Source organism: Oncorhynchus masou, unplaced genomic scaffold, assembly GCF_036934945.1.
Source record: "Oncorhynchus masou masou isolate Uvic2021 unplaced genomic scaffold, UVic_Omas_1.1 unplaced_scaffold_1649, whole genome shotgun sequence".
Taxonomy (NCBI): domain Eukaryota; kingdom Metazoa; phylum Chordata; class Actinopteri; order Salmoniformes; family Salmonidae; genus Oncorhynchus; species Oncorhynchus masou.
Genome location: NW_027006605.1, coordinates 82,773 through 103,794, shown reverse-complemented (window position 1 = coordinate 103,794; position 21,022 = coordinate 82,773). Strand labels below are relative to the sequence as shown.

The 21,022-nt window shown below is 41.4% G+C and overlaps 35 non-coding genes and 4 pseudogenes across 35 annotated transcripts; all 39 read left to right on the top strand.

Moving 5' to 3' along the window:
• Positions 1–85: 85 nt before the first annotated feature.
• On the top strand, positions 86–204 carry LOC135531628 (5S ribosomal RNA). Its single transcript, XR_010454094.1, has one exon. It is a non-coding gene; the product is annotated as a 5S ribosomal RNA (ribosomal RNA).
• Positions 205–460: 256 nt separating this feature from the next.
• On the top strand, positions 461–579 carry LOC135531627 (5S ribosomal RNA). The gene has a single exon (XR_010454093.1). It is a non-coding gene; the product is annotated as a 5S ribosomal RNA (ribosomal RNA).
• A 437-nt stretch (positions 580–1,016) lies between these two features.
• LOC135531687 (5S ribosomal RNA) lies at positions 1,017–1,135 on the top strand (annotated as a pseudogene).
• A 261-nt stretch (positions 1,136–1,396) lies between these two features.
• LOC135531625 (5S ribosomal RNA) lies at positions 1,397–1,515 on the top strand. The gene has a single exon (XR_010454092.1). It is a non-coding gene; the product is annotated as a 5S ribosomal RNA (ribosomal RNA).
• A 261-nt stretch (positions 1,516–1,776) lies between these two features.
• LOC135531624 (5S ribosomal RNA) lies at positions 1,777–1,895 on the top strand. Its single transcript, XR_010454091.1, has one exon. It is a non-coding gene; the product is annotated as a 5S ribosomal RNA (ribosomal RNA).
• A 261-nt stretch (positions 1,896–2,156) lies between these two features.
• On the top strand, positions 2,157–2,275 carry LOC135531623 (5S ribosomal RNA). Its single transcript, XR_010454090.1, has one exon. It is a non-coding gene; the product is annotated as a 5S ribosomal RNA (ribosomal RNA).
• Positions 2,276–2,536: 261 nt separating this feature from the next.
• On the top strand, positions 2,537–2,655 carry LOC135531621 (5S ribosomal RNA). Its single transcript, XR_010454088.1, has one exon. It is a non-coding gene; the product is annotated as a 5S ribosomal RNA (ribosomal RNA).
• Positions 2,656–2,916: 261 nt separating this feature from the next.
• LOC135531620 (5S ribosomal RNA) lies at positions 2,917–3,035 on the top strand. Its single transcript, XR_010454087.1, has one exon. It is a non-coding gene; the product is annotated as a 5S ribosomal RNA (ribosomal RNA).
• Positions 3,036–3,296: 261 nt separating this feature from the next.
• On the top strand, positions 3,297–3,415 carry LOC135531619 (5S ribosomal RNA). Its single transcript, XR_010454086.1, has one exon. It is a non-coding gene; the product is annotated as a 5S ribosomal RNA (ribosomal RNA).
• Positions 3,416–3,676: 261 nt separating this feature from the next.
• On the top strand, positions 3,677–3,795 carry LOC135531618 (5S ribosomal RNA). The gene has a single exon (XR_010454085.1). It is a non-coding gene; the product is annotated as a 5S ribosomal RNA (ribosomal RNA).
• A 261-nt stretch (positions 3,796–4,056) lies between these two features.
• Positions 4,057–4,174, top strand: LOC135531698 (5S ribosomal RNA; annotated as a pseudogene).
• Positions 4,175–4,435: 261 nt separating this feature from the next.
• LOC135531617 (5S ribosomal RNA) lies at positions 4,436–4,554 on the top strand. The gene has a single exon (XR_010454084.1). It is a non-coding gene; the product is annotated as a 5S ribosomal RNA (ribosomal RNA).
• A 261-nt stretch (positions 4,555–4,815) lies between these two features.
• Positions 4,816–4,934, top strand: LOC135531616 (5S ribosomal RNA). The gene has a single exon (XR_010454083.1). It is a non-coding gene; the product is annotated as a 5S ribosomal RNA (ribosomal RNA).
• A 279-nt stretch (positions 4,935–5,213) lies between these two features.
• On the top strand, positions 5,214–5,332 carry LOC135531615 (5S ribosomal RNA). Its single transcript, XR_010454082.1, has one exon. It is a non-coding gene; the product is annotated as a 5S ribosomal RNA (ribosomal RNA).
• A 286-nt stretch (positions 5,333–5,618) lies between these two features.
• Positions 5,619–5,737, top strand: LOC135531614 (5S ribosomal RNA). Its single transcript, XR_010454081.1, has one exon. It is a non-coding gene; the product is annotated as a 5S ribosomal RNA (ribosomal RNA).
• A 261-nt stretch (positions 5,738–5,998) lies between these two features.
• LOC135531613 (5S ribosomal RNA) lies at positions 5,999–6,117 on the top strand. The gene has a single exon (XR_010454080.1). It is a non-coding gene; the product is annotated as a 5S ribosomal RNA (ribosomal RNA).
• Positions 6,118–11,965: 5,848 nt separating this feature from the next.
• LOC135531612 (5S ribosomal RNA) lies at positions 11,966–12,084 on the top strand. The gene has a single exon (XR_010454079.1). It is a non-coding gene; the product is annotated as a 5S ribosomal RNA (ribosomal RNA).
• A 261-nt stretch (positions 12,085–12,345) lies between these two features.
• On the top strand, positions 12,346–12,463 carry LOC135531683 (5S ribosomal RNA). Its single transcript, XR_010454146.1, has one exon. It is a non-coding gene; the product is annotated as a 5S ribosomal RNA (ribosomal RNA).
• Positions 12,464–12,724: 261 nt separating this feature from the next.
• On the top strand, positions 12,725–12,843 carry LOC135531609 (5S ribosomal RNA). The gene has a single exon (XR_010454077.1). It is a non-coding gene; the product is annotated as a 5S ribosomal RNA (ribosomal RNA).
• A 261-nt stretch (positions 12,844–13,104) lies between these two features.
• Positions 13,105–13,223, top strand: LOC135531608 (5S ribosomal RNA). Its single transcript, XR_010454076.1, has one exon. It is a non-coding gene; the product is annotated as a 5S ribosomal RNA (ribosomal RNA).
• A 261-nt stretch (positions 13,224–13,484) lies between these two features.
• Positions 13,485–13,603, top strand: LOC135531607 (5S ribosomal RNA). The gene has a single exon (XR_010454075.1). It is a non-coding gene; the product is annotated as a 5S ribosomal RNA (ribosomal RNA).
• A 261-nt stretch (positions 13,604–13,864) lies between these two features.
• Positions 13,865–13,973, top strand: LOC135531710 (5S ribosomal RNA; annotated as a pseudogene).
• Positions 13,974–14,234: 261 nt separating this feature from the next.
• Positions 14,235–14,353, top strand: LOC135531606 (5S ribosomal RNA). Its single transcript, XR_010454074.1, has one exon. It is a non-coding gene; the product is annotated as a 5S ribosomal RNA (ribosomal RNA).
• A 260-nt stretch (positions 14,354–14,613) lies between these two features.
• On the top strand, positions 14,614–14,732 carry LOC135531605 (5S ribosomal RNA). The gene has a single exon (XR_010454073.1). It is a non-coding gene; the product is annotated as a 5S ribosomal RNA (ribosomal RNA).
• A 262-nt stretch (positions 14,733–14,994) lies between these two features.
• Positions 14,995–15,113, top strand: LOC135531604 (5S ribosomal RNA). Its single transcript, XR_010454070.1, has one exon. It is a non-coding gene; the product is annotated as a 5S ribosomal RNA (ribosomal RNA).
• A 260-nt stretch (positions 15,114–15,373) lies between these two features.
• On the top strand, positions 15,374–15,493 carry LOC135531696 (5S ribosomal RNA; annotated as a pseudogene).
• A 260-nt stretch (positions 15,494–15,753) lies between these two features.
• On the top strand, positions 15,754–15,872 carry LOC135531603 (5S ribosomal RNA). The gene has a single exon (XR_010454069.1). It is a non-coding gene; the product is annotated as a 5S ribosomal RNA (ribosomal RNA).
• A 260-nt stretch (positions 15,873–16,132) lies between these two features.
• Positions 16,133–16,251, top strand: LOC135531602 (5S ribosomal RNA). The gene has a single exon (XR_010454068.1). It is a non-coding gene; the product is annotated as a 5S ribosomal RNA (ribosomal RNA).
• Positions 16,252–16,512: 261 nt separating this feature from the next.
• On the top strand, positions 16,513–16,631 carry LOC135531601 (5S ribosomal RNA). The gene has a single exon (XR_010454067.1). It is a non-coding gene; the product is annotated as a 5S ribosomal RNA (ribosomal RNA).
• A 261-nt stretch (positions 16,632–16,892) lies between these two features.
• LOC135531600 (5S ribosomal RNA) lies at positions 16,893–17,011 on the top strand. Its single transcript, XR_010454066.1, has one exon. It is a non-coding gene; the product is annotated as a 5S ribosomal RNA (ribosomal RNA).
• A 261-nt stretch (positions 17,012–17,272) lies between these two features.
• LOC135531597 (5S ribosomal RNA) lies at positions 17,273–17,391 on the top strand. Its single transcript, XR_010454064.1, has one exon. It is a non-coding gene; the product is annotated as a 5S ribosomal RNA (ribosomal RNA).
• A 259-nt stretch (positions 17,392–17,650) lies between these two features.
• Positions 17,651–17,769, top strand: LOC135531596 (5S ribosomal RNA). Its single transcript, XR_010454063.1, has one exon. It is a non-coding gene; the product is annotated as a 5S ribosomal RNA (ribosomal RNA).
• Positions 17,770–18,028: 259 nt separating this feature from the next.
• On the top strand, positions 18,029–18,147 carry LOC135531595 (5S ribosomal RNA). The gene has a single exon (XR_010454062.1). It is a non-coding gene; the product is annotated as a 5S ribosomal RNA (ribosomal RNA).
• Positions 18,148–18,408: 261 nt separating this feature from the next.
• LOC135531594 (5S ribosomal RNA) lies at positions 18,409–18,527 on the top strand. The gene has a single exon (XR_010454061.1). It is a non-coding gene; the product is annotated as a 5S ribosomal RNA (ribosomal RNA).
• Positions 18,528–18,787: 260 nt separating this feature from the next.
• Positions 18,788–18,905, top strand: LOC135531678 (5S ribosomal RNA). Its single transcript, XR_010454141.1, has one exon. It is a non-coding gene; the product is annotated as a 5S ribosomal RNA (ribosomal RNA).
• Positions 18,906–19,166: 261 nt separating this feature from the next.
• LOC135531593 (5S ribosomal RNA) lies at positions 19,167–19,285 on the top strand. Its single transcript, XR_010454060.1, has one exon. It is a non-coding gene; the product is annotated as a 5S ribosomal RNA (ribosomal RNA).
• A 261-nt stretch (positions 19,286–19,546) lies between these two features.
• On the top strand, positions 19,547–19,665 carry LOC135531592 (5S ribosomal RNA). Its single transcript, XR_010454059.1, has one exon. It is a non-coding gene; the product is annotated as a 5S ribosomal RNA (ribosomal RNA).
• Positions 19,666–19,926: 261 nt separating this feature from the next.
• LOC135531591 (5S ribosomal RNA) lies at positions 19,927–20,045 on the top strand. The gene has a single exon (XR_010454058.1). It is a non-coding gene; the product is annotated as a 5S ribosomal RNA (ribosomal RNA).
• A 614-nt stretch (positions 20,046–20,659) lies between these two features.
• LOC135531590 (5S ribosomal RNA) lies at positions 20,660–20,778 on the top strand. The gene has a single exon (XR_010454057.1). It is a non-coding gene; the product is annotated as a 5S ribosomal RNA (ribosomal RNA).
• Positions 20,779–21,022: the final 244 nt, after the last annotated feature.

Below are 21,022 nucleotides of genomic sequence, written 5' to 3'. Positions count from 1 at the left end.
GATGCTTATCGAAATGGTGAAAATGCAACAGCTGTTAATCAAGACTCACTTTGACTTTATATAGTGTACCAAGAGATGGTTTCTCGCTTACGACCACACCGGCCTGAGTACGCCTGATCTCGTCTGATCTCGGAAGCTAAGCAGGGTCGGGCCTGGTTAGTACTTGGATGGGAGACCGCCTGGGAATACCAGGTGCTGTAAGCTTTTTGTCACTGCCTTGTGGAATTTCAAGTCTTTGTGCGTTTTTTCCCACAAGGCTGAAATATGTGCCCTCGCTTTGAAATAAGTAAGCAAGGTTAGTTTGTATTTCATCCAACCATCTGTGCTACAAATTATGGCTACAGTATATGCAATTTCTTCCACTTTTTGAGTGACACAAAGATGCTTATCGAAATGGAAAATGCAGCTGTTAATCAAGACTCACTTTGACTTTATATAGTGTACCAAGAGATGGTTTCTCGCTTACGACCACACCGGCCTGAGTACGCCTGATCTCGTCTGATCTCGGAAGCTAAGCAGGGTCGGGCCTGGTTAGTACTTGGATGGGAGACCGCCTGGGAATACCAGGTGCTGTAAGCTTTTTGTCACTGCCTTGTGGAATTTCAAGTCTTTGTGCGTTTTTTCCCACAAGGCTGAAATATGTGCCCTCGCTTTGAAATAAGTAAGCAAGGTTAGTTTGTATTTCATCCAACCATCTGTGCTACAAATTATGGCTACAGTATATGCAATTTCTTCCACTTTTTGAGTGACACAAAGATGCTTATCGAAATGGTGAAAATGCAACAGCTGTTAATCAAGACTCACTTTGACTTTATATAGTGTACCAAGAGATGGTTTCTCGCTTACGACCACACCGGCCTGAGTACGCCTGATCTCGTCTGATCTCGGTACGCCTGATCTCGTCTGATCTCAATTTCTTCCACTTTTTGAGTGACACAAAGATGGTGAAATGCATGCAACAGCTGTTAATCAAGACTCACTTTGACTTTATATAGTGTACCAAGAGATGGTTTCTCGCTTACGACCACACCGGCCTGAGTACGCCTGATCTCGTCTGATCTCGGAATCTAAGCAGGGTCGGGCCTGGTTAGTACTTGGATGGGAGACCGCCTGGGAATACCAGGTGCTGTAAGCTTTTTGTCACTGCCTTGTGGAATTTCAAGTCTTTGTGCGTTTTTTCCCACAAGGCTGAAATATGTGCCCTCGCTTTGAAATAAGTAAGCAAGGTTAGTTTGTATTTCATCCAACCATCTGTGCTACAAATTATGGCTACAGTATATGCAATTTCTTCCACTTTTTGAGTGACACAAAGATGCTTATCGAAATGGTGAAAATGCAACAGCTGTTAATCAAGACTCACTTTGACTTTATATAGTGTACCAAGAGATGGTTTCTCGCTTACGACCACACCGGCCTGAGTACGCCTGATCTCGTCTGATCTCGGAAGCTAAGCAGGGTCGGGCCTGGTTAGTACTTGGATGGGAGACCGCCTGGGAATACCAGGTGCTGTAAGCTTTTTGTCACTGCCTTGTGGAATTTCAAGTCTTTGTGCGTTTTTTCCCACAAGGCTGAAATATGTGCCCTCGCTTTGAAATAAGTAAGCAAGGTTAGTTTGTATTTCATCCAACCATCTGTGCTACAAATTATGGCTACAGTATATGCAATTTCTTCCACTTTTTGAGTGACACAAAGATGCTTATCGAAATGGTGAAAATGCAACAGCTGTTAATCAAGACTCACTTTGACTTTATATAGTGTACCAAGAGATGATTTCTCGCTTACGACCACACCGGCCTGAGTACGCCTGATCTCGTCTGATCTCGGAAGCTAAGCAGGGTCGGGCCTGGTTAGTACTTGGATGGGAGACCGCCTGGGAATACCAGGTGCTGTAAGCTTTTTGTCACTGCCTTGTGGAATTTCAAGTCTTTGTGCGTTTTTTCCCACAAGGCTGAAATATGTGCCCTCGCTTTGAAATAAGTAAGCAAGGTTAGTTTGTATTTCATCCAACCATCTGTGCTACAAATTATGGCTACAGTATATGCAATTTCTTCCACTTTTTGAGTGACACAAAGATGCTTATCGAAATGGTGAAAATGCAACAGCTGTTAATCAAGACTCACTTTGACTTTATATAGTGTACCAAGAGATGGTTTCTCGCTTACGACCACACCGGCCTGAGTACGCCTGATCTCGTCTGATCTCGGAAGCTAAGCAGGGTCGGGCCTGGTTAGTACTTGGATGGGAGACCGCCTGGGAATACCAGGTGCTGTAAGCTTTTTGTCACTGCCTTGTGGAATTTCAAGTCTTTGTGCGTTTTTTCCCACAAGGCTGAAATATGTGCCCTCGCTTTGAAATAAGTAAGCAAGGTTAGTTTGTATTTCATCCAACCATCTGTGCTACAAATTATGGCTACAGTATATGCAATTTCTTCCACTTTTTGAGTGACACAAAGATGCTTATCGAAATGGTGAAAATGCAACAGCTGTTAATCAAGACTCACTTTGACTTTATATAGTGTACCAAGAGATGGTTTCTCGCTTACGACCACACCGGCCTGAGTACGCCTGATCTCGTCTGATCTCGGAAGCTAAGCAGGGTCGGGCCTGGTTAGTACTTGGATGGGAGACCGCCTGGGAATACCAGGTGCTGTAAGCTTTTTGTCACTGCCTTGTGGAATTTCAAGTCTTTGTGCGTTTTTTCCCACAAGGCTGAAATATGTGCCCTCGCTTTGAAATAAGTAAGCAAGGTTAGTTTGTATTTCATCCAACCATCTGTGCTACAAATTATGGCTACAGTATATGCAATTTCTTCCACTTTTTGAGTGACACAAAGATGCTTATCGAAATGGTGAAAATGCAACAGCTGTTAATCAAGACTCACTTTGACTTTATATAGTGTACCAAGAGATGGTTTCTCGCTTACGACCACACCGGCCTGAGTACGCCTGATCTCGTCTGATCTCGGAAGCTAAGCAGGGTCGGGCCTGGTTAGTACTTGGATGGGAGACCGCCTGGGAATACCAGGTGCTGTAAGCTTTTTGTCACTGCCTTGTGGAATTTCAAGTCTTTGTGCGTTTTTTCCCACAAGGCTGAAATATGTGCCCTCGCTTTGAAATAAGTAAGCAAGGTTAGTTTGTATTTCATCCAACCATCTGTGCTACAAATTATGGCTACAGTATATGCAATTTCTTCCACTTTTTGAGTGACACAAAGATGCTTATCGAAATGGTGAAAATGCAACAGCTGTTAATCAAGACTCACTTTGACTTTATATAGTGTACCAAGAGATGGTTTTCTGCTTACGACCACACCGGCCTGAGTACGCCTGATCTCGTCTGATCTCGGAAGCTAAGCAGGGTCGGGCCTGGTTAGTACTTGGATGGGAGACCGCCTGGGAATACCAGGTGCTGTAAGCTTTTTGTCACTGCCTTGTGGAATTTCAAGTCTTTGTGCGTTTTTTCCCACAAGGCTGAAATATGTGCCCTCGCTTTGAAATAAGTAAGCAAGGTTAGTTTGTATTTCATCCAACCATCTGTGCTACAAATTATGGCTACAGTATATGCAATTTCTTCCACTTTTTGAGTGACACAAAGATGCTTATCGAAATGGTGAAAATGCAACAGCTGTTAATCAAGACTCACTTTGACTTTATATAGTGTACCAAGAGATGGTTTCTCGCTTACGACCACACCGGCCTGAGTACGCCTGATCTCGTCTGATCTCGGAAGCTAAGCAGGGTCGGGCCTGGTTAGTACTTGGATGGGAGACCGCCTGGGAATACCAGGTGCTGTAAGCTTTTTGTCACTGCCTTGTGGAATTTCAAGTCTTTGTGCGTTTTTTCCCACAAGGCTGAAATATGTGCCCTCGCTTTGAAATAAGTAAGCAAGGTTAGTTTGTATTTCATCCAACCATCTGTGCTACAAATTATGGCTACAGTATATGCAATTTCTTCCACTTTTTGAGTGACACAAAGATGCTTATCGAAATGGTGAAAATGCAACAGCTGTTAATCAAGACTCACTTTGACTTTATATAGTGTACCAAGAGATGGTTTCTCGCTTACGACCACACCGCCTGAGTAAGCCTGATCTCGTCTGATCTCGGAAGCTAAGCAGGGTCGGGCCTGGTTAGTACTTGGATGGGAGACCGCCTGGGAATACCAGGTGCTGTAAGCTTTTTGTCACTGCCTTGTGGAATTTCAAGTCTTTGTGCGTTTTTTCCCACAAGGCTGAAATATGTGCCCTCGCTTTGAAATAAGTAAGCAAGGTTAGTTTGTATTTCATCCAACCATCTGTGCTACAAATTATGGCTACAGTATATGCAATTTCTTCCACTTTTTGAGTGACACAAAGATGCTTATCGAAATGGTGAAAATGCAACAGCTGTTAATCAAGACTCACTTTGACTTTATATAGTGTACCAAGAGATGGTTTCTCGCTTACGACCACACCGGCCTGAGTACGCCTGATCTCGTCTGATCTCGGAAGCTAAGCAGGGTCGGGCCTGGTTAGTACTTGGATGGGAGACCGCCTGGGAATACCAGGTGCTGTAAGCTTTTTGTCACTGCCTTGTGGAATTTCAAGTCTTTGTGCGTTTTTTCCCACAAGGCTGAAATATGTGCCCTCGCTTTGAAATAAGTAAGCAAGGTTAGTTTGTATTTCATCCAACCATCTGTGCTACAAATTATGGCTACAGTATATGCAATTTCTTCCACTTTTTGAGTGACACAAAGATGCTTATCGAAATGGTGAAAATGCAACAGCTGTTAATCAAGACTCACTTTGACTTTATATAGTGTACCAAGAGATGGTTTCTCGCTTACGACCACACCGGCCTGAGTACGCCTGATCTCGTCTGATCTCGGAAGCTAAGCAGGGTCGGGCCTGGTTAGTACTTGGATGGGAGACCGCCTGGGAATACCAGGTGCTGTAAGCTTTTTGTCACTGCCTTGTGGAATTTCAAGTCTTTGTGCGTTTTTTCCCACAAGGCTGAAATATGTGCCCTCGCTTTGAAATAAGTAAGCAAGGTTAGTTTGTATTTCATCCAACCATCTGTGCTACAAATTATGGCTGTGCTACAAATTATGGCTACAGTATATGCAATTTCTTCCACTTTTTGAGTGACACAAAGATGCTTATCGAAATGGTGAAAATGCAACAGCTGTTAATCAAGACTCACTTTGACTTTATATAGTGTACCAAGAGATGGTTTCTCGCTTACGACCACACCGGCCTGAGTACGCCTGATCTCGTCTGATCTCGGAAGCTAAGCAGGGTCGGGCCTGGTTAGTACTTGGATGGGAGACCGCCTGGGAATACCAGGTGCTGTAAGCTTTTTGTCACTGCCTTGTGGAATTTCAAGTCTTTGTGCGTTTTTTCCCACAAGGCTGAAATATGTGCCCTCGCTTTGAAATAAGTAAGCAAGGTTAGTTTGTATTTCATCCAACCATCTGTGCTACAAATTATGGCTACAGTATATGCAATTTCTTCCACTTTTTGAGTGACACAAAGATGCTTATCGAAATGGTGAAAATGCAACAGCTGTTAATCAAGACTCACTTTGACTTTATATAGTGTACCAAGAGATGACTTTATATAGTGTACCAAGAGATGAGTTCTCGCTTACGACCACACCGGCCTGAGTACGCCTGATCTCGTCTGATCTCGGAAGCTAAGCAGGGTCGGGCCTGGTTAGTACTTGGATGGGAGACCGCCTGGGAATACCAGGTGCTGTAAGCTTTTTGTCACTGCCTTGTGGAATTTCAAGTCTTTGTGCGTTTTTTCCCACAAGGCTGAAATATGTGCCCTCGCTTTGAAATAAGTAAGCAAGGTTAGTTTGTATTTCATCCAACCATCTGTGCTACAAATTATGGCTACAGTATATGCAATTTCTTCCACTTTTTGAGTGACACAAAGATGCTTATCGAAATGGTGAAAATGCAACAGCTGTTAATCAAGACTCACTTTGACTTTATATAGTGTACCAAGAGATTTTTTCTCGCTTACGACCACACCGGCCTGAGTACGCCTGATCTCGTCTGATCTCGGAAGCTAAGCAGGGTCGGGCCTGGTTAGTACTTGGATGGGAGACCGCCTGGGAATACCAGGTGCTGTAAGCTTTTTGTCACTGCCTTGTGGAATTTCAAGTCTTTGTGCGTTTTTTCCCACAAGGCTGAAATATGTGCCCTCGCTTTGAAATAAGTAAGCAAGGTTAGTTTGTATTTCATCCAACCATCTGTGCTACAAATTATGGCTACAGTATATGCAATTTCTTCCACTTTTTGAGTGACACAAAGATGCTTATCGAAATGGTGAAAATGCAACAGCTGTTAATCAAGACTCACTTTGACTTTATATAGTGTACCAAGAGATGGTTTCTCGCTTACGACCACACCGGCCTGAATAACGACAACAACGAGAATGGACAATGGTGAAAAAAGAGCGTCGAATGAAGAGTTGAGGAGAAGAAAATATGAGAAAGAACTGACAGTGAACGTGGAAGTTATTGGTGAAGAAAAAATAACAACGATGGAATTGCTGAGAGGAATAAAAGAAGTATGCGGAACGATTTTGGGATGTAGAACGAAAGACAGAAATAAGTATGAAATAACCATGTCACATGCGAAGGGAAAAGAAAGACTAATAGACGGGCTAAAAATAAAGAGCTGTCAAGTCATGGCAAAAGAACTGGGGAACGATGAACTTGTGGTGTCCTTTTTGAACTTGCCGGCATATATTACGGACGATGAAATATATGAGAAATTACATGGATGGAAAGTAAATGCGACAACACCAATCAAGAGGAGGATGTGGCCAGGAACGGACATTGTGGATGGGACGAGATTTTGTAAAGTGAAGTTTACGGACAGTGTGCAATCATTGCCTTACTCAACAAAGTTCAATACAGTAGAGGGATTTGAATATTTCCGAGTGATCCACGATAACCAAGTTAAGGTATGTAGACTATGTATTCAACCGGGACACATACTTAAAGAATGTCCAGAATTTATATGTCATAAATGTGGTGAACAAGGGCATTATGCCAGGGAATGTTCGAACATCGGTGATATGTGTAGAAGGTGTGACAGACCTAAGGACAGATGTAAATGTAAGAAGGTGAATGATGTCTTATTTCTGCAAACAATGGACCTCATTACTGAAGAAGATGACGAGAGTGTGGCTATGGAGAGAGAGGAAGAGAGTGATATGGAAAGTGTGTTGCAGGTGATTGCAGAGACAGCTATAGATGTGCTTGGAGAGCATGTAATTCCTTCTGGCAGTACTCGAGACGCAGTCTTGGTCTCTGCTGCTGACACGGTGGAGCAGCAGCACAGGATTGGTGAATTAGATACACAGGTAGAGATGGTGCAAGGTACTTCTCAGGTGCCTGAACCTGCTTTAAGCCTGTGTGAAAATAACACCAAGGAGAGGGCTGGGTCCACTGTAGTTGATGGCACGGTTAAAGCGCATTTTACAAAAGGATTGAATGTTGCTCCGCTCATAAGTCCAAGTCATGAGTCGGACGAAGAAATAGATAGTGAGGATTTTCAGTTGTTTGCTAGAAATAAGAGATCATTGACGAAAGCTAAGGAGGTGATGGGATCTGGTAAAAAGAAAAAGTCTATTTTGAAATGACGTGTTTTTCTTTGACTATATTTCTACATACATTAACAATGATTAAAGTTGCAACACTAAATGGGAACAGTCTGAGAAATATGAACAAATTGGAGCAGGTTTTGGTGTCTGTGAAAGCTGACATGTGGTGTTTTCAAGAGACTAATTGGACAGACTCCAAAATGTTAGAGATTAAGAGCAAATGGTCTGAGCTAATATTTTGTAGTCACGGAAGTGAAAAAACATGTGGTGTGGCTATTTTGGTAAAAAATGATGTGGTTCAAAATGTCAAGCAGGTATATCCAGATAATCAGGGCAGACTTATTGTTATTGAGTTTGAAGTACAAAATGTCATTTTTCGTCTAATTAATGTTTATGCTTCAAATATTGAATCGGAAAGGAGAGATATGTTTAATGACCTCAGAACACTGTGTTCAGAAAATTGTATACTGGTAGGAGATTTTAACGTGAAGTGTACTAGAATGGATGTCTCGAGATGTGATAGCTTCAGACATGATTCATCTAGAAATGCTTTATGGGAATTAATGAAAAATGAGAATCTTGTAGATATTTGGAGGGCTGAAAATTTAAATAGAAGAGTGTTTTCGAGAAGGCAGGTGGTGTTAAATGAATTAAAACAAAGCAGAATTGATTTATGTTTAGTAAAAGAAGATGTGATACAGCAGGTTCAGAAGATGTCATATAACTTTACAGCATACAGTGATCATGCAGTAATGTCATTTCAGATAGGTTTTGCTGTGGAGATGAGAGGGGGAGGTGTCTGGTGTTTAAATGCCAGTCTGTTAAAGGAGGAAAGTTATATAAAGGAAATTGTTGAATGTATTGAAGGTGAAATGTCTAATGTATTGTTAAAAGAGAATGTGTGTTTATGGTGGGAAGAAGTGAAATTTAAAGTAAAAAACAGGAGTATTAGGTACTCCAAAAATCGTAACCGTGTAGAGAAGTTGAAAGAAAAAATGCTTAGAAATAGGATGTTACATGAACTTGAAAAGGCCGATGCTGATCCAGACTATGATGTAGTGAACTATTTGAAAATCCATGCAGAGCTAGGGTTTTATGAAAAAAAGAAATGTTTAGGTGCTATTGTTAGGAGTAAGGCACAGTACGCCTTGGAGGGAGAGAAATGTACTTCCTTTTTTCTGGGACTTGAAAAACGAAAGCAATTTAAGAGTTATATTGTGGAATTAGAAAATGAAAAAGGTGTAAAGGTAAATGATTTTGTTGACATCGTAGATTCAGTTGAATCCTTTTACAGAAATCTTTATAAAAAGAATGATATAGATAAAGTGTGTGTTGGAAAAGTGTTGGAGAAAATCAGTGCCAAGTATCTCAGACAGATAGAAGGATGTGTGATGAAGATATTTCAATTATAGAAATCAAGGAAGCAATTGAGAATACTCAAGGAAATAAAAGTCCAGGTTTGGATGGTTTAACAAATGAATTCTATAAAGTTTTTGTGGATATTTTGGCACCCATTTTATTGAAGGTTTTTCAGTATATTGAAGAGAATAAGGAAATACCTGAGTCTATGTCAATTGGTATGTTAACCATCTTATTTAAAAATAGAGGTAGTAGGTTAAAGTTAGAAAATTATAGGCCTATTAGTCTTCTAAATTCAGATTATAAAATACTGACTAAAGTTTTAGCTAATAGGATGAAAAAAGTGATTGGAAGTATAATTACATCAACACAAGCCTACGGAATACCTGGAAGAGATGTTGCAGATATCATTTGTACAATTAGAGATGTTGTTAATCAAATGAAAAATGAAGGTGGTATAGTTTAGATTTTAAGAAAGCTTTTGATAAAGTGGAACATAGTTTTCTGCTACAGACTTTGGAGAGGTTTGGTTTTGGGCCAAAATTTGTATCTTGGATTAACTTGTTGTATAGTGGAGCAAAAAGTTGTGTTAAATGTAACGGTGTGTTAACAGATACATTCCCTATAGAGAGGTCAGTAAGGCAGGGTTGTCCTTTGTCAGCTCTATTGTACAGTGTTTCTACGGAACCTTTAGCTGTTTTAATACTTGGAGACAAAGAGGTGAGAGGTGTTGGAATCCCAGGTGGTGGTGTCAGTGTTATACATCAGTATGCTGATGACACTACTTTTACTGTGAAGGATGTGGGTAGCATTGAAAGCATTATGAAAATCATAGATATCTACTGTAAGGCATCAGGGGCTGAAGTTAATATAGAGAAGACAGAAATTATGTTTTTTGGGGATATTAATGCAAATAAATGTGAGATTCCATTTAAGGTAGCTAAGGATTTTATGAAGGTGCTGGGAGTAAATATTGGTGTCGAGGATAAAGAGGCAAGGGATATAACTTGGACGGGGATCCTCAATAAAATCAAGCTAACTTTGAATTTCTGGAAAAATAGAAAATTAAAGTTAAAAGGTAAAGTAATTGTTGTAAATGCTTTGGTATCATCTAAACTTGTGTATATTTTGGGAGTTCTAGACATGCCAGAGTGGGTTATAAATGAATTGAATAATGTGGTGTCTAATTTTATATGGGATGGTAAAGGTGTTAGAATTGCGCAGAAAACATTGATAGCAGACTATGATGATGGAGGTTTAAAACTTGTAGATTTTGACATTAAAAGAAAAGCTATTAGGATAAAAACAGTAAAGAAATATTTGTATGACAGCTTAGATTATGGCTGGAAACATTTTTTCAAAGTCTATTTAGATGAGAGTGGTGGATGTGAAGATAATGGTTTGTTGATGGGTCTTAAAAGTAAAATGTGTGAAAAGATACCAGATTTTTATAAAGAAGTGCTAAATGCATGGGCAGAGTTGTTGCCTAATGTGTATTATGAGTGTGGGCATATTGATCTAATTATGAATCATCCTGTTTTTCTGAATGAGAAAATTAAGTACAAAGAAAAGGTGTTATATAGTGAAGTATTCATGAGTGCAGGTCTTAGACAGATAAAAGACTACACATATGAGGTAATTCCAGGTTTTTTTCCTGAAGAAGCTATTTTTGACACCATCCATGAATGGGATGTAGAGGTGGGTAGGGGAACAGTGAAGAATATGTACGAGAAGATAAAACAAAGTATACCAAGCATATGGGTGGATTTAATAAATAGTGAAGTTGTTAGAGAAGATTTATTTGTCTTTCCTAATTTATTTATTGGTAACAGTAAGGAGAAGGCTCATTTATCTAGTATCCCGGTGAAAAAATTCTATAAAATAATGGTAGAGAAAAATGTGAAAAGGCCAGCTGCGGAGAAAGTTTGGAAAGAAATTTTTCCAACTTTGGACGTAAAAAAGATATGGAAAACCTTAAATGTAAAATATAATAGTATGGAATGTGAAAGTAACGATTTTAAAATAAGGCATAATCGTATATATACAAAGGTGGTTTTACATCAAATCAATAGGGAAATAAAAAGAGAATGTGATCTATGTGGTGAGTTACCGGAAAATTTAATACATTTGTTTGTGGAATGTGAGGAGTTAAAATATTTATTTTGTAAGGTAAAGGGAATGATTCATAAAAACTGGAAGGGTGATATTTAAAAAAAATATGTGTGGAATGAATTGGTGTTATTTGGCGTGGCTGGTAAATGCGAGGGTGTTAATGTTGTTTTGTTGAATGTTGTTTTGAGTTTTGTGAGGTATGCTATTTTTTGTAGGAGAAATTATGCTTTTTTTGAGGGGAAGAGGGTAAGGGTGTGGGATATTTTTGTAGTATTGTTTAAGAAGCATATAGATATGTTTCATTGTTATGATAATGAATGTTTTGATGAAGCTTTTGTCGAGGGGAGCGGGTTGATTTCAAGGGTGGATGGTGGAAGAAGTACTTATAATTTTTGAAAGTATTAGTATGTTAATTTCCTTTTAGTTTTTATAGTTGTTCGATGCGTTGATTTCAACATGCCTTTTTTTGTGAGATTAGAATTTATGTTATGTGTTTATTAGTTTTTGTTGTTTTTTAATAAAAAAAAAAAATTAATAAAAAAGTACGCCTGATCTCGTCTGATCTCGGAAGCTAAGCAGGGTCGGGCCTGGTTAGTACTTGGATGGGAGACCGCCTGGGAATACCAGGTGCTGTAAGCTTTTTGTCACTGCCTTGTGGAATTTCAAGTCTTTGTGCGTTTTTTCCCACAAGGCTGAAATATGTGCCCTCGCTTTGAAATAAGTAAGCAAGGTTAGTTTGTATTTCATCCAACCATCTGTGCTACAAATTATGGCTACAGTATATGCAATTTCTTCCACTTTTTGAGTGACACAAAGATGCTTATCGAAATGGTGAAAATGCAACAGCTGTTAATCAAGACTCACTTTGACTTTATATAGTGTACCAAGAGATGGTTTCTCGCTTACGACCACACCGGCCTGAGTACGCCTGATCTCGTCTGATCTCGGAAGCTAAGCAGGGTCGGGCCTGGTTAGTACTTGGATGGGAGACCGCCTGGGAATACCAGGTGCTGTAAGCTTTTTGTCACTGCCTTGTGGAATTTCAAGTCTTTGTGCGTTTTTTCCCACAAGGCTGAAATATGTGCCCTCGCTTTGAAATAAGTAAGCAAGGTTAGTTTGTATTTCATCCAACCATCTGTGCTACAAATTATGGCTACAGTATATGCAATTTCTTCCACTTTTTGAGTGACACAAAGATGCTTATCGAAATGGTGAAAATGCAACAGCTGTTAATCAAGACTCACTTTGACTTTATATAGTGTACCAAGAGATGGTTTCTCGCTTACGACCACACCGGCCTGAGTACGCCTGATCTCGTCTGATCTCGGAAGCTAAGCAGGTCGGGCCTGGTTAGTACTTGGATGGGAGACCGCCTGGGAATACCAGGTGCTGTAAGCTTTTTGTCACTGCCTTGTGGAATTTCAAGTCTTTGTGCGTTTTTTCCCACAAGGCTGAAATATGTGCCCTCGCTTTGAAATAAGTAAGCAAGGTTAGTTTGTATTTCATCCAACCATCTGTGCTACAAATTATGGCTACAGTATATGCAATTTCTTCCACTTTTTGAGTGACACAAAGATGCTTATCGAAATGGTGAAAATGCAACAGCTGTTAATCAAGACTCACTTTGACTTTATATAGTGTACCAAGAGATGGTTTCTCGCTTACGACCACACCGGCCTGAGTACGCCTGATCTCGTCTGATCTCGGAAGCTAAGCAGGGTCGGGCCTGGTTAGTACTTGGATGGGAGACCGCCTGGGAATACCAGGTGCTGTAAGCTTTTTGTCACTGCCTTGTGGAATTTCAAGTCTTTGTGCGTTTTTTCCCACAAGGCTGAAATATGTGCCCTCGCTTTGAAATAAGTAAGCAAGGTTAGTTTGTATTTCATCCAACCATCTGTGCTACAAATTATGGCTACAGTATATGCAATTTCTTCCACTTTTTGAGTGACACAAAGATGCTTATCGAAATGGTGAAAATGCAACAGCTGTTAATCAAGACTCACTTTGACTTTATATAGTGTACCAAGAGATGGTTTCTCGCTTACGACCACACCGGCCTGAGTACGCCTGATCTCGTCTGATCTCGGAAGCTAAGCAGGGTCGGGCCTGGTTAGTACTTGGATGGGAGACCGCCTGGGAATACCAGGTGCTGTAAGCTTTTTGTCACTGCCTTGTGGAATTTCAAGTCTTTGTGCGTTTTTTCCCACAAGGCTGAAATATGTGCCCTCGCTTTGAAATAAGTAAGCAAGGTTAGTTTGTATTTCATCCAACCATCTGTGCTACAAATTATGGCTACAGTATATGCAATTTCTTCCACTTTTTGAGTGACACAAAGATGCTTATCGAAATGGTGAAAATGCAACAGCTGTTAATCAAGACTCACTTTGACTTTATATAGTGTACCAAGAGATGGTTTCTCGCTTACGACCACACCGGCCTGAGTACGCCTGATCTCGTCTGATCTCGGAAGCTAAGCAGGGTCGGGCCTGGTTAGTACTTGGATGGGAGACCGCCTGGGAATACCAGGTGCTGTAAGCTTTTTGTCACTGCCTTGTGGAATTTCAAGTCTTTGTGCGTTTTTTCCCACAAGGCTGAAATATGTGCCCTCGCTTTGAAATAAGTAAGCAAGGTTAGTTTGTATTTCATCCAACCATCTGTGCTACAAATTATGGCTACAGTATATGCAATTTCTTCCACTTTTTGAGTGACACAAAGATGCTTATCGAAATGGTGAAAATGCAACAGCTGTTAATCAAGACTCACTTTGACTTTATATAGTGTACCAAGAGATGGTTTCTCGCTTACGACCACACCGGCCTGAGTACGCCTGATCTCGGAAGCTAAGCAGGGTCGGGCCTGGTTAGTACTTGGATGGGAGACCGCCTGGGAATACCAGGTGCTGTAAGCTTTTTGTCACTGCCTTGTGGAATTTCAAGTCTTTGTGCGTTTTTTCCCACAAGGCTGAAATATGTGCCCTCGCTTTGAAATAAGTAAGCAAGGTTAGTTTGTATTTCATCCAACCATCTGTGCTACAAATTATGGCTACAGTATATGCAATTTCTTCCACTTTTTGAGTGACACAAAGATGCTTATCGAAATGGTGAAAATGCAACAGCTGTTAATCAAGACTCACTTTGACTTTATATAGTGTACCAAGAGATGGTTTCTCGCTTACGACCACACCGGCCTGAGTACGCCTGATCTCGTCTGATCTCGGAAGCTAAGCAGGGTCGGGCCTGGTTAGTACTTGGATGGGAGACCGCCTGGGAATACCAGGTGCTGTAAGCTTTTTGTCACTGCCTTGTGGAATTTCAAGTCTTTGTGCGTTTTTCCCACAAGGCTGAAATATGTGCCCTCGCTTTGAAATAAGTAAGCAAGGTTAGTTTGTATTTCATCCAACCATCTGTGCTACAAATTATGGCTACAGTATATGCAATTTCTTCCACTTTTTGAGTGACACAAAGATGCTTATCGAAATGGTGAAAATGCAACAGCTGTTAATCAAGACTCACTTTGACTTTATATAGTGTACCAAGAGATGGTTTCTCGCTTACGACCACACCGGCCTGAGTACGCCTGATCTCGTCTGATCTCGGAAGCTAAGCAGGGTCGGGCCTGGTTAGTACTTGGATGGGAGACCGCCTGGGAATACCAGGTGCTGTAAGCTTTTTGTCACTGCCTTGTGGAATTTCAAGTCTTTGTGCGTTTTTTCCCACAAGGCTGAAATATGTGCCCTCGCTTTGAAATAAGTAAGCAAGGTTAGTTTGTATTTCATCCAACCATCTGTGCTACAAATTATGGCTACAGTATATGCAATTTCTTCCACTTTTTGAGTGACACAAAGATGCTTATCGAAATGGTGAAAATGCAACAGCTGTTAATCAAGACTCACTTTGACTTTATATAGTGTACCAAGAGATGGTTTTCTCGCTTACGACCACACCGGCCTGAGTACGCCTGATCTCGTCTGATCTCGGAAGCTAAGCAGGGTCGGGCCTGGTTAGTACTTGGATGGGAGACCGCCTGGGAATACCAGGTGCTGTAAGCTTTTTGTCACTGCCTTGTGGAATTTCAAGTCTTTGTGCGTTTTTTCCCACAAGGCTGAAATATGTGCCCTCGCTTTGAAATAAGTAAGCAAGGTTAGTTTGTATTTCATCCAACCATCTGTGCTACAAATTATGGCTACAGTATATGCAATTTCTTCCACTTTTTGAGTGACACAAAGATGCTTATCGAAATGGTGAAAATGCAACAGCTGTTAATCAAGACTCACTTTGACTTTATATAGTGTACCAAGAGATGGTTTTCGCTTACGACCACACCGGCGGTGAGTACGCCTGATCTCGTCTGATCTCGGAAGCTAAGCAGGGTCGGGCCTGGTTAGTACTTGGATGGGAGACCGCCTGGGAATACCAGGTGCTGTAAGCTTTTGTCACTGCCTTGTGGAATTTCAAGTCTTTGTGCGTTTTTTCCCACAAGGCTGAAATATGTGCCCTCGCTTTGAAATAAGTAAGCAAGGTTAGTTTGTATTTCATCCAACCATCTGTGCTACAAATTATGGCTACAGTATATGCAATTTCTTCCACTTTTTGAGTGACACAAAGATGCTTATCGAAATGGTGAAAATGCAACAGCTGTTAATCAAGACTCACTTTGACTTTATATAGTGTACCAAGAGATGGTTTCTCGCTTACGACCACACCGGCCTGAGTACGCCTGATCTCGTCTGATCTCGGAAGCTAAGCAGGGTCGGGCCTGGTTAGTACTTGGATGGGAGACCGCCTGGGAATACCAGGTGCTGTAAGCTTTTGTCACTGCCTTGTGGAATTTCAAGTCTTTGTGCGTTTTTTCCCACAAGGCTGAAATATGTGCCCTCGCTTTGAAATAAGTAAGCAAGGTTAGTTTGTATTTCATCCAACCATCTGTGCTACAAATTATGGCTACAGTATATGCAATTTCTTCCACTTTTTGAGTGACACAAAGATGCTTATCGAAATGGTGAAAATGCAACAGCTGTTAATCAAGACTCACTTTGACTTTATATAGTGTACCAAGAGATGGTTTCTCGCTTACGACCACACCGGCCTGAGTACGCCTGATCTCGTCTGATCTCGGAAGCTAAGCAGGGTCGGGCCTGGTTAGTACTTGGATGGGAGACCGCCTGGGAATACCAGGTGCTGTAAGCTTTTTGTCACTGCCTTGTGGAATTTCAAGTCTTTGTGCGTTTTTTCCCACAAGGCTGAAATATGTGCCCTCGCTTTGAAATAAGTAAGCAAGGTTAGTTTGTATTTCATCCAACCATCTGTGCTACAAATTATGGCTACAGTATATGCAATTTCTTCCACTTTTTGAGTGACACAAAGATGCTTATCGAAATGGTGAAAATGCAACAGCTGTTAATCAAGACTCACTTTGACTTTATATAGTGTACCAAGAGATGGTTTCTCGCTTACGACCACACCGGCCTGAGTACGCCTGATCTCGTCTGATCTCGGAAGCTAAGCAGGGTCGGGCCTGGTTAGTACTTGGATGGGAGACCGCCTGGGAATACCAGGTGCTGTAAGCTTTTTGTCACTGCCTTGTGGAATTTCAAGTCTTTGTGCGTTTTTTCCCACAAGGCTGAAATATGTGCCCTCGCTTTGAAATAAGTAAGCAAGGTTAGTTTGTATTTCATCCAACCATCTGTGCTACAAATTATGGCTACAGTATATGCAATTTCTTCCACTTTTTGAGTGACACAAAGATGCTTATCGAAATGGTGAAAATGCAACAGCTGTTAATCAAGACTCACTTTGACTTTATATAGTGTACCAAGAGATGGTTTCTCGCTTACGACCACACCGGCCTGAGTACGCCTGATCTCGTCTGATCTCGGAAGCTAAGCAGGGTCGGGCCTGGTTAGTACTTGGATGGGAGACCGCCTGGGAATACCAGGTGCTGTAAGCTTTTTGTCACTGCCTTGTGGAATTTCAAGTCTTTGTGCGTTTTTTCCCACAAGGCTGAAATATGTGCCCTCGCTTTGAAATAAGTAAGCAAGGTTAGTTTGTATTTCATCCAACCATCTGTGCTACAAATTATGGCTACAGTATATGCAATTTCTTCCACTTTTTGAGTGACACAAAGATGCTTATCGAAATGGTGAAAATGCAACAGCTGTTAATCAAGACTCACTTTGACTTTATATAGTGTACCAAGAGATGGTTTCTCGCTTACGACCACACCGGCCTGAGTACGCCTGATCTCGTCTGATCTCGGAAGCTAAGCAGGGTCGGGCCTGGTTAGTACTTGGATGGGAGACCGCCTGGGAATACCAGGTGCTGTAAGCTTTGTCACTGCCTTGTGGAATTTCAAGTCTTTGTGCGTTTTTTCCCACAAGGCTGAAATATGTGCCCTCGCTTTGAAATAAGTAAGCAAGGTTAGTTTGTATTTCATCCAACCATCTGTGCTACAAATTATGGCTACAGTATATGCAATTTCTTCCACTTTTTGAGTGACACAAAGATGCTTATCGAAATGGTGAAAATGCAACAGCTGTTAATCAAGACTCACTTTGACTTTATATAGTGTACCAAGAGATGGTTTCTCGCTTACGACCACACCGGCCTGAGTACGCCTGATCTCGTCTGATCTCGGAAGCTAAGCAGGGTCGGGCCTGGTTAGTACTTGGATGGGAGACCGCCTGGGAATACCAGGTGCTGTAAGCTTTTTGTCACTGCCTTGTGGAATTTCAAGTCTTTGTGCGTTTTTTCCCACAAGGCTGAAATATGTGCCCTCGCTTTGAAATAAGTAAGCAAGGTTAGTTTGTATTTCATCCAACCATCTGTGCCAAATTATGGCTACAGTATATGCAATTTCTTCCACTTTTTGAGTGACACAAAGATGCTTATCGAAATGGTGAAAATGCAACAGCTGTTAATCAAGACTCACTTTGACTTTATATAGTGTACCAAGAGATGGTTTCTCGCTTACGACCACACCGGCCTGAGTACGCCTGATCTCGTCTGATCTCGGAAGCTAAGCAGGGTCGGGCCTGGTTAGTACTTGGATGGGAGACCGCCTGGGAATACCAGGTGCTGTAAGCTTTTTGTCACTGCCTTGTGGAATTTCAAGTCTTTGTGCGTTTTTTCCCACAAGGCTGAAATATGTGCCCTCGCTTTGAAATAAGTAAGCAAGGTTAGTTTGTATTTCATCCAACCATCTGTGCTACAAATTATGGCTACAGTATATGCAATTTCTTCCACTTTTTGAGTGACACAAAGATGCTTATCGAAATGGTGAAAATGCAACAGCTGTTAATCAAGACTCACTTTGACTTTATATAGTGTACCAAGAGATGGTTTCTCGCTTACGACCACACCGGCCTGAGTACGCCTGATCTCGTCTGATCTCGGAAGCTAAGCAGGGTCGGGCCTGGTTAGTACTTGGATGGGAGACCGCCTGGGAATACCAGGTGCTGTAAGCTTTTTGTCACTGCCTTGTGGAATTTCAAGTCTTTGTGCGTTTTTCCCACAAGGCTGAAATATGTGCCCTCGCTTTGAAATAAGTAAGCAAGGTTAGTTTGTATTTCATCCAACCATCTGTGCTACAAATTATGGCTACAGTATATGCAATTTCTTCCACTTTTTGAGTGACACAAAGATGCTTATCGAAATGGTGAAAATGCAACAGCTGTTAATCAAGACTCACTTTGACTTTATATAGTGTACCAAGAGATGGTTTCTCGCTTACGACCACACCGGCCTGAGTACGCCTGATCTCGTCTGATCTCGGAAGCTAAGCAGGGTCGGGCCTGGTTAGTACTTGGATGGGAGACCGCCTGGGAATCCAGGTGCTGTAAGCTTTTTGTCACTGCCTTGTGGAATTTCAAGTCTTTGTGCGTTTTTTCCCACAAGGCTGAAATATGTGCCCTCGCTTTGAAATAAGTAAGCAAGGTTAGTTTGTATTTCATCCAACCATCTGTGCTACAAATTATGGCTACAGTATATGCAATTTCTTCCACTTTTTGAGTGACACAAAGATGCTTATCGAAATGGTGAAAATGCAACAGCTGTTAATCAAGACTCACTTTGACTTTATATAGTGTACCAAGAGATGGTTTCTCGCTTACGACCACACCGGCCTGAGTACGCCTGATCTCGTCTGATCTCGGAAGCTAAGCAGGGTCGGGCCTGGTTAGTACTTGGATGGGAGACCGCCTGGGAATACCAGGTGCTGTAAGCTTTTTGTCACTGCCTTGTGGAATTTCAAGTCTTTGTGCGTTTTTTCCCACAAGGCTGAAATATGTGCCCTCGCTTTGAAATAAGTAAGCAAGGTTAGTTTGTATTTCATCCAACCATCTGTGCTACAAATTATGGCTACAGTATATGCAATTTCTTCCACTTTTTGAGTGACACAAAGATGCTTATCGAAATGGTGAAAATGCAACAGCTGTTAATCAAGACTCACTTTGACTTTATATAGTGTACCAAGAGATGGTTTCTCGCTTACGACCACACCGGCCTGAGTACGCCTGATCTCGTCTGATCTCGGAAGCTAAGCAGGGTCGGGCCTGGTTAGTACTTGGATGGGAGACCGCCTGGGAATACCAGGTGCTGTAAGCTTTTTGTCACTGCCTTGTGGAATTTCAAGTCTTTGTGCGTTTTTTCCCACAAGGCTGAAATATGTGCCCTCGCTTTGAAATAAGTAAGCAAGGTTAGTTTGTATTTCATCCAACCATCTGTGCTACAAATTATGGCTACAGTATATGCAATTTCTTCCACTTTTTGAGTGACACAAAGATGCTTATCGAAATGGTGAAAATGCAACAGCTGTTAATCAAGACTCACTTTGACTTTATATAGTGTACCAAGAGATGGTTTCTCGCTTACGACCACACCGGCCTGAGTACGCCTGATCTCGTCTGATCTCGGAAGCTAAGCAGGGTCGGGCCTGGTTAGTACTTGGATGGGAGACCGCCTGGGAATACCAGGTGCTGTAAGCTTTTTGTCACTGCCTTGTGGAATTTCAAGTCTTTGTGCGTTTTTTCCCACAAGGCTGAAATATGTGCCCTCGCTTTGAAATAAGTAAGCAAGGTTAGTTTGTATTTCATCCAACCATCTGTGCTACAAATTATGGCTACAGTATATGCAATTTCTTCCACTTTTTGAGTGACACAAAGATGCTTATCGAAATGGTGAAAATGCAACAGCTGTTAATCAAGACTCACTTTGACTTTATATAGTGTACCAAGAGATGGTTTCTCGCTTACGACCACACCGGCCTGAGTACGCCTGATCTCGTCTGATCTCGGAAGCTAAGCAGTGTCGGGCCTGGGAATACCATGTGCTGTAAGCTTTTTGTCACTGCCTTGTGGAATTTCAAGTCTTTGTGCGTTTTTTCCCACAAGGCTGAAATATGTGCCCTCGCTTTGAAATAAGTAAGCAAGGTTAGTTTGTATTTCATCCAACCATCTGTGCTACAAATTATGGCTACAGTATATGCAATTTCTTCCACTTTTTGAGTGACACAAAGATGCTTATCGAAATGGTGAAAATGCAACAGCTGTTAATCAAGACTCACTTTGACTTTATATAGTGTACCAAGAGATGGTTTCTCGCTTACGACCACACCGGCCTGAGTACGCCTGATCTCGTCTGATCTCGGAAGCTAAGCAGGGTCGGGCCTGGTTAGTACTTGGATGGGAGACCGCCTGGGAATACCAGGTGCTGTAAGCTTTTTGTCACTGCCTTGTGGAATTTCAAGTCTTTGTGCGTTTTTTCCCACAAGGCTGAAATATGTGCCCTCGCTTTGAAATAAGTAAGCAAGGTTAGTTTGTATTTCATCCAACCATCTGTGCTACAAATTATGGCTACAGTATATGCAATTTCTTCCACTTTTTGAGTGACACAAAGATGCTTATCGAAATGGTGAAAATGCAACAGCTGTTAATCAAGACTCACTTTGACTTTATATAGTGTA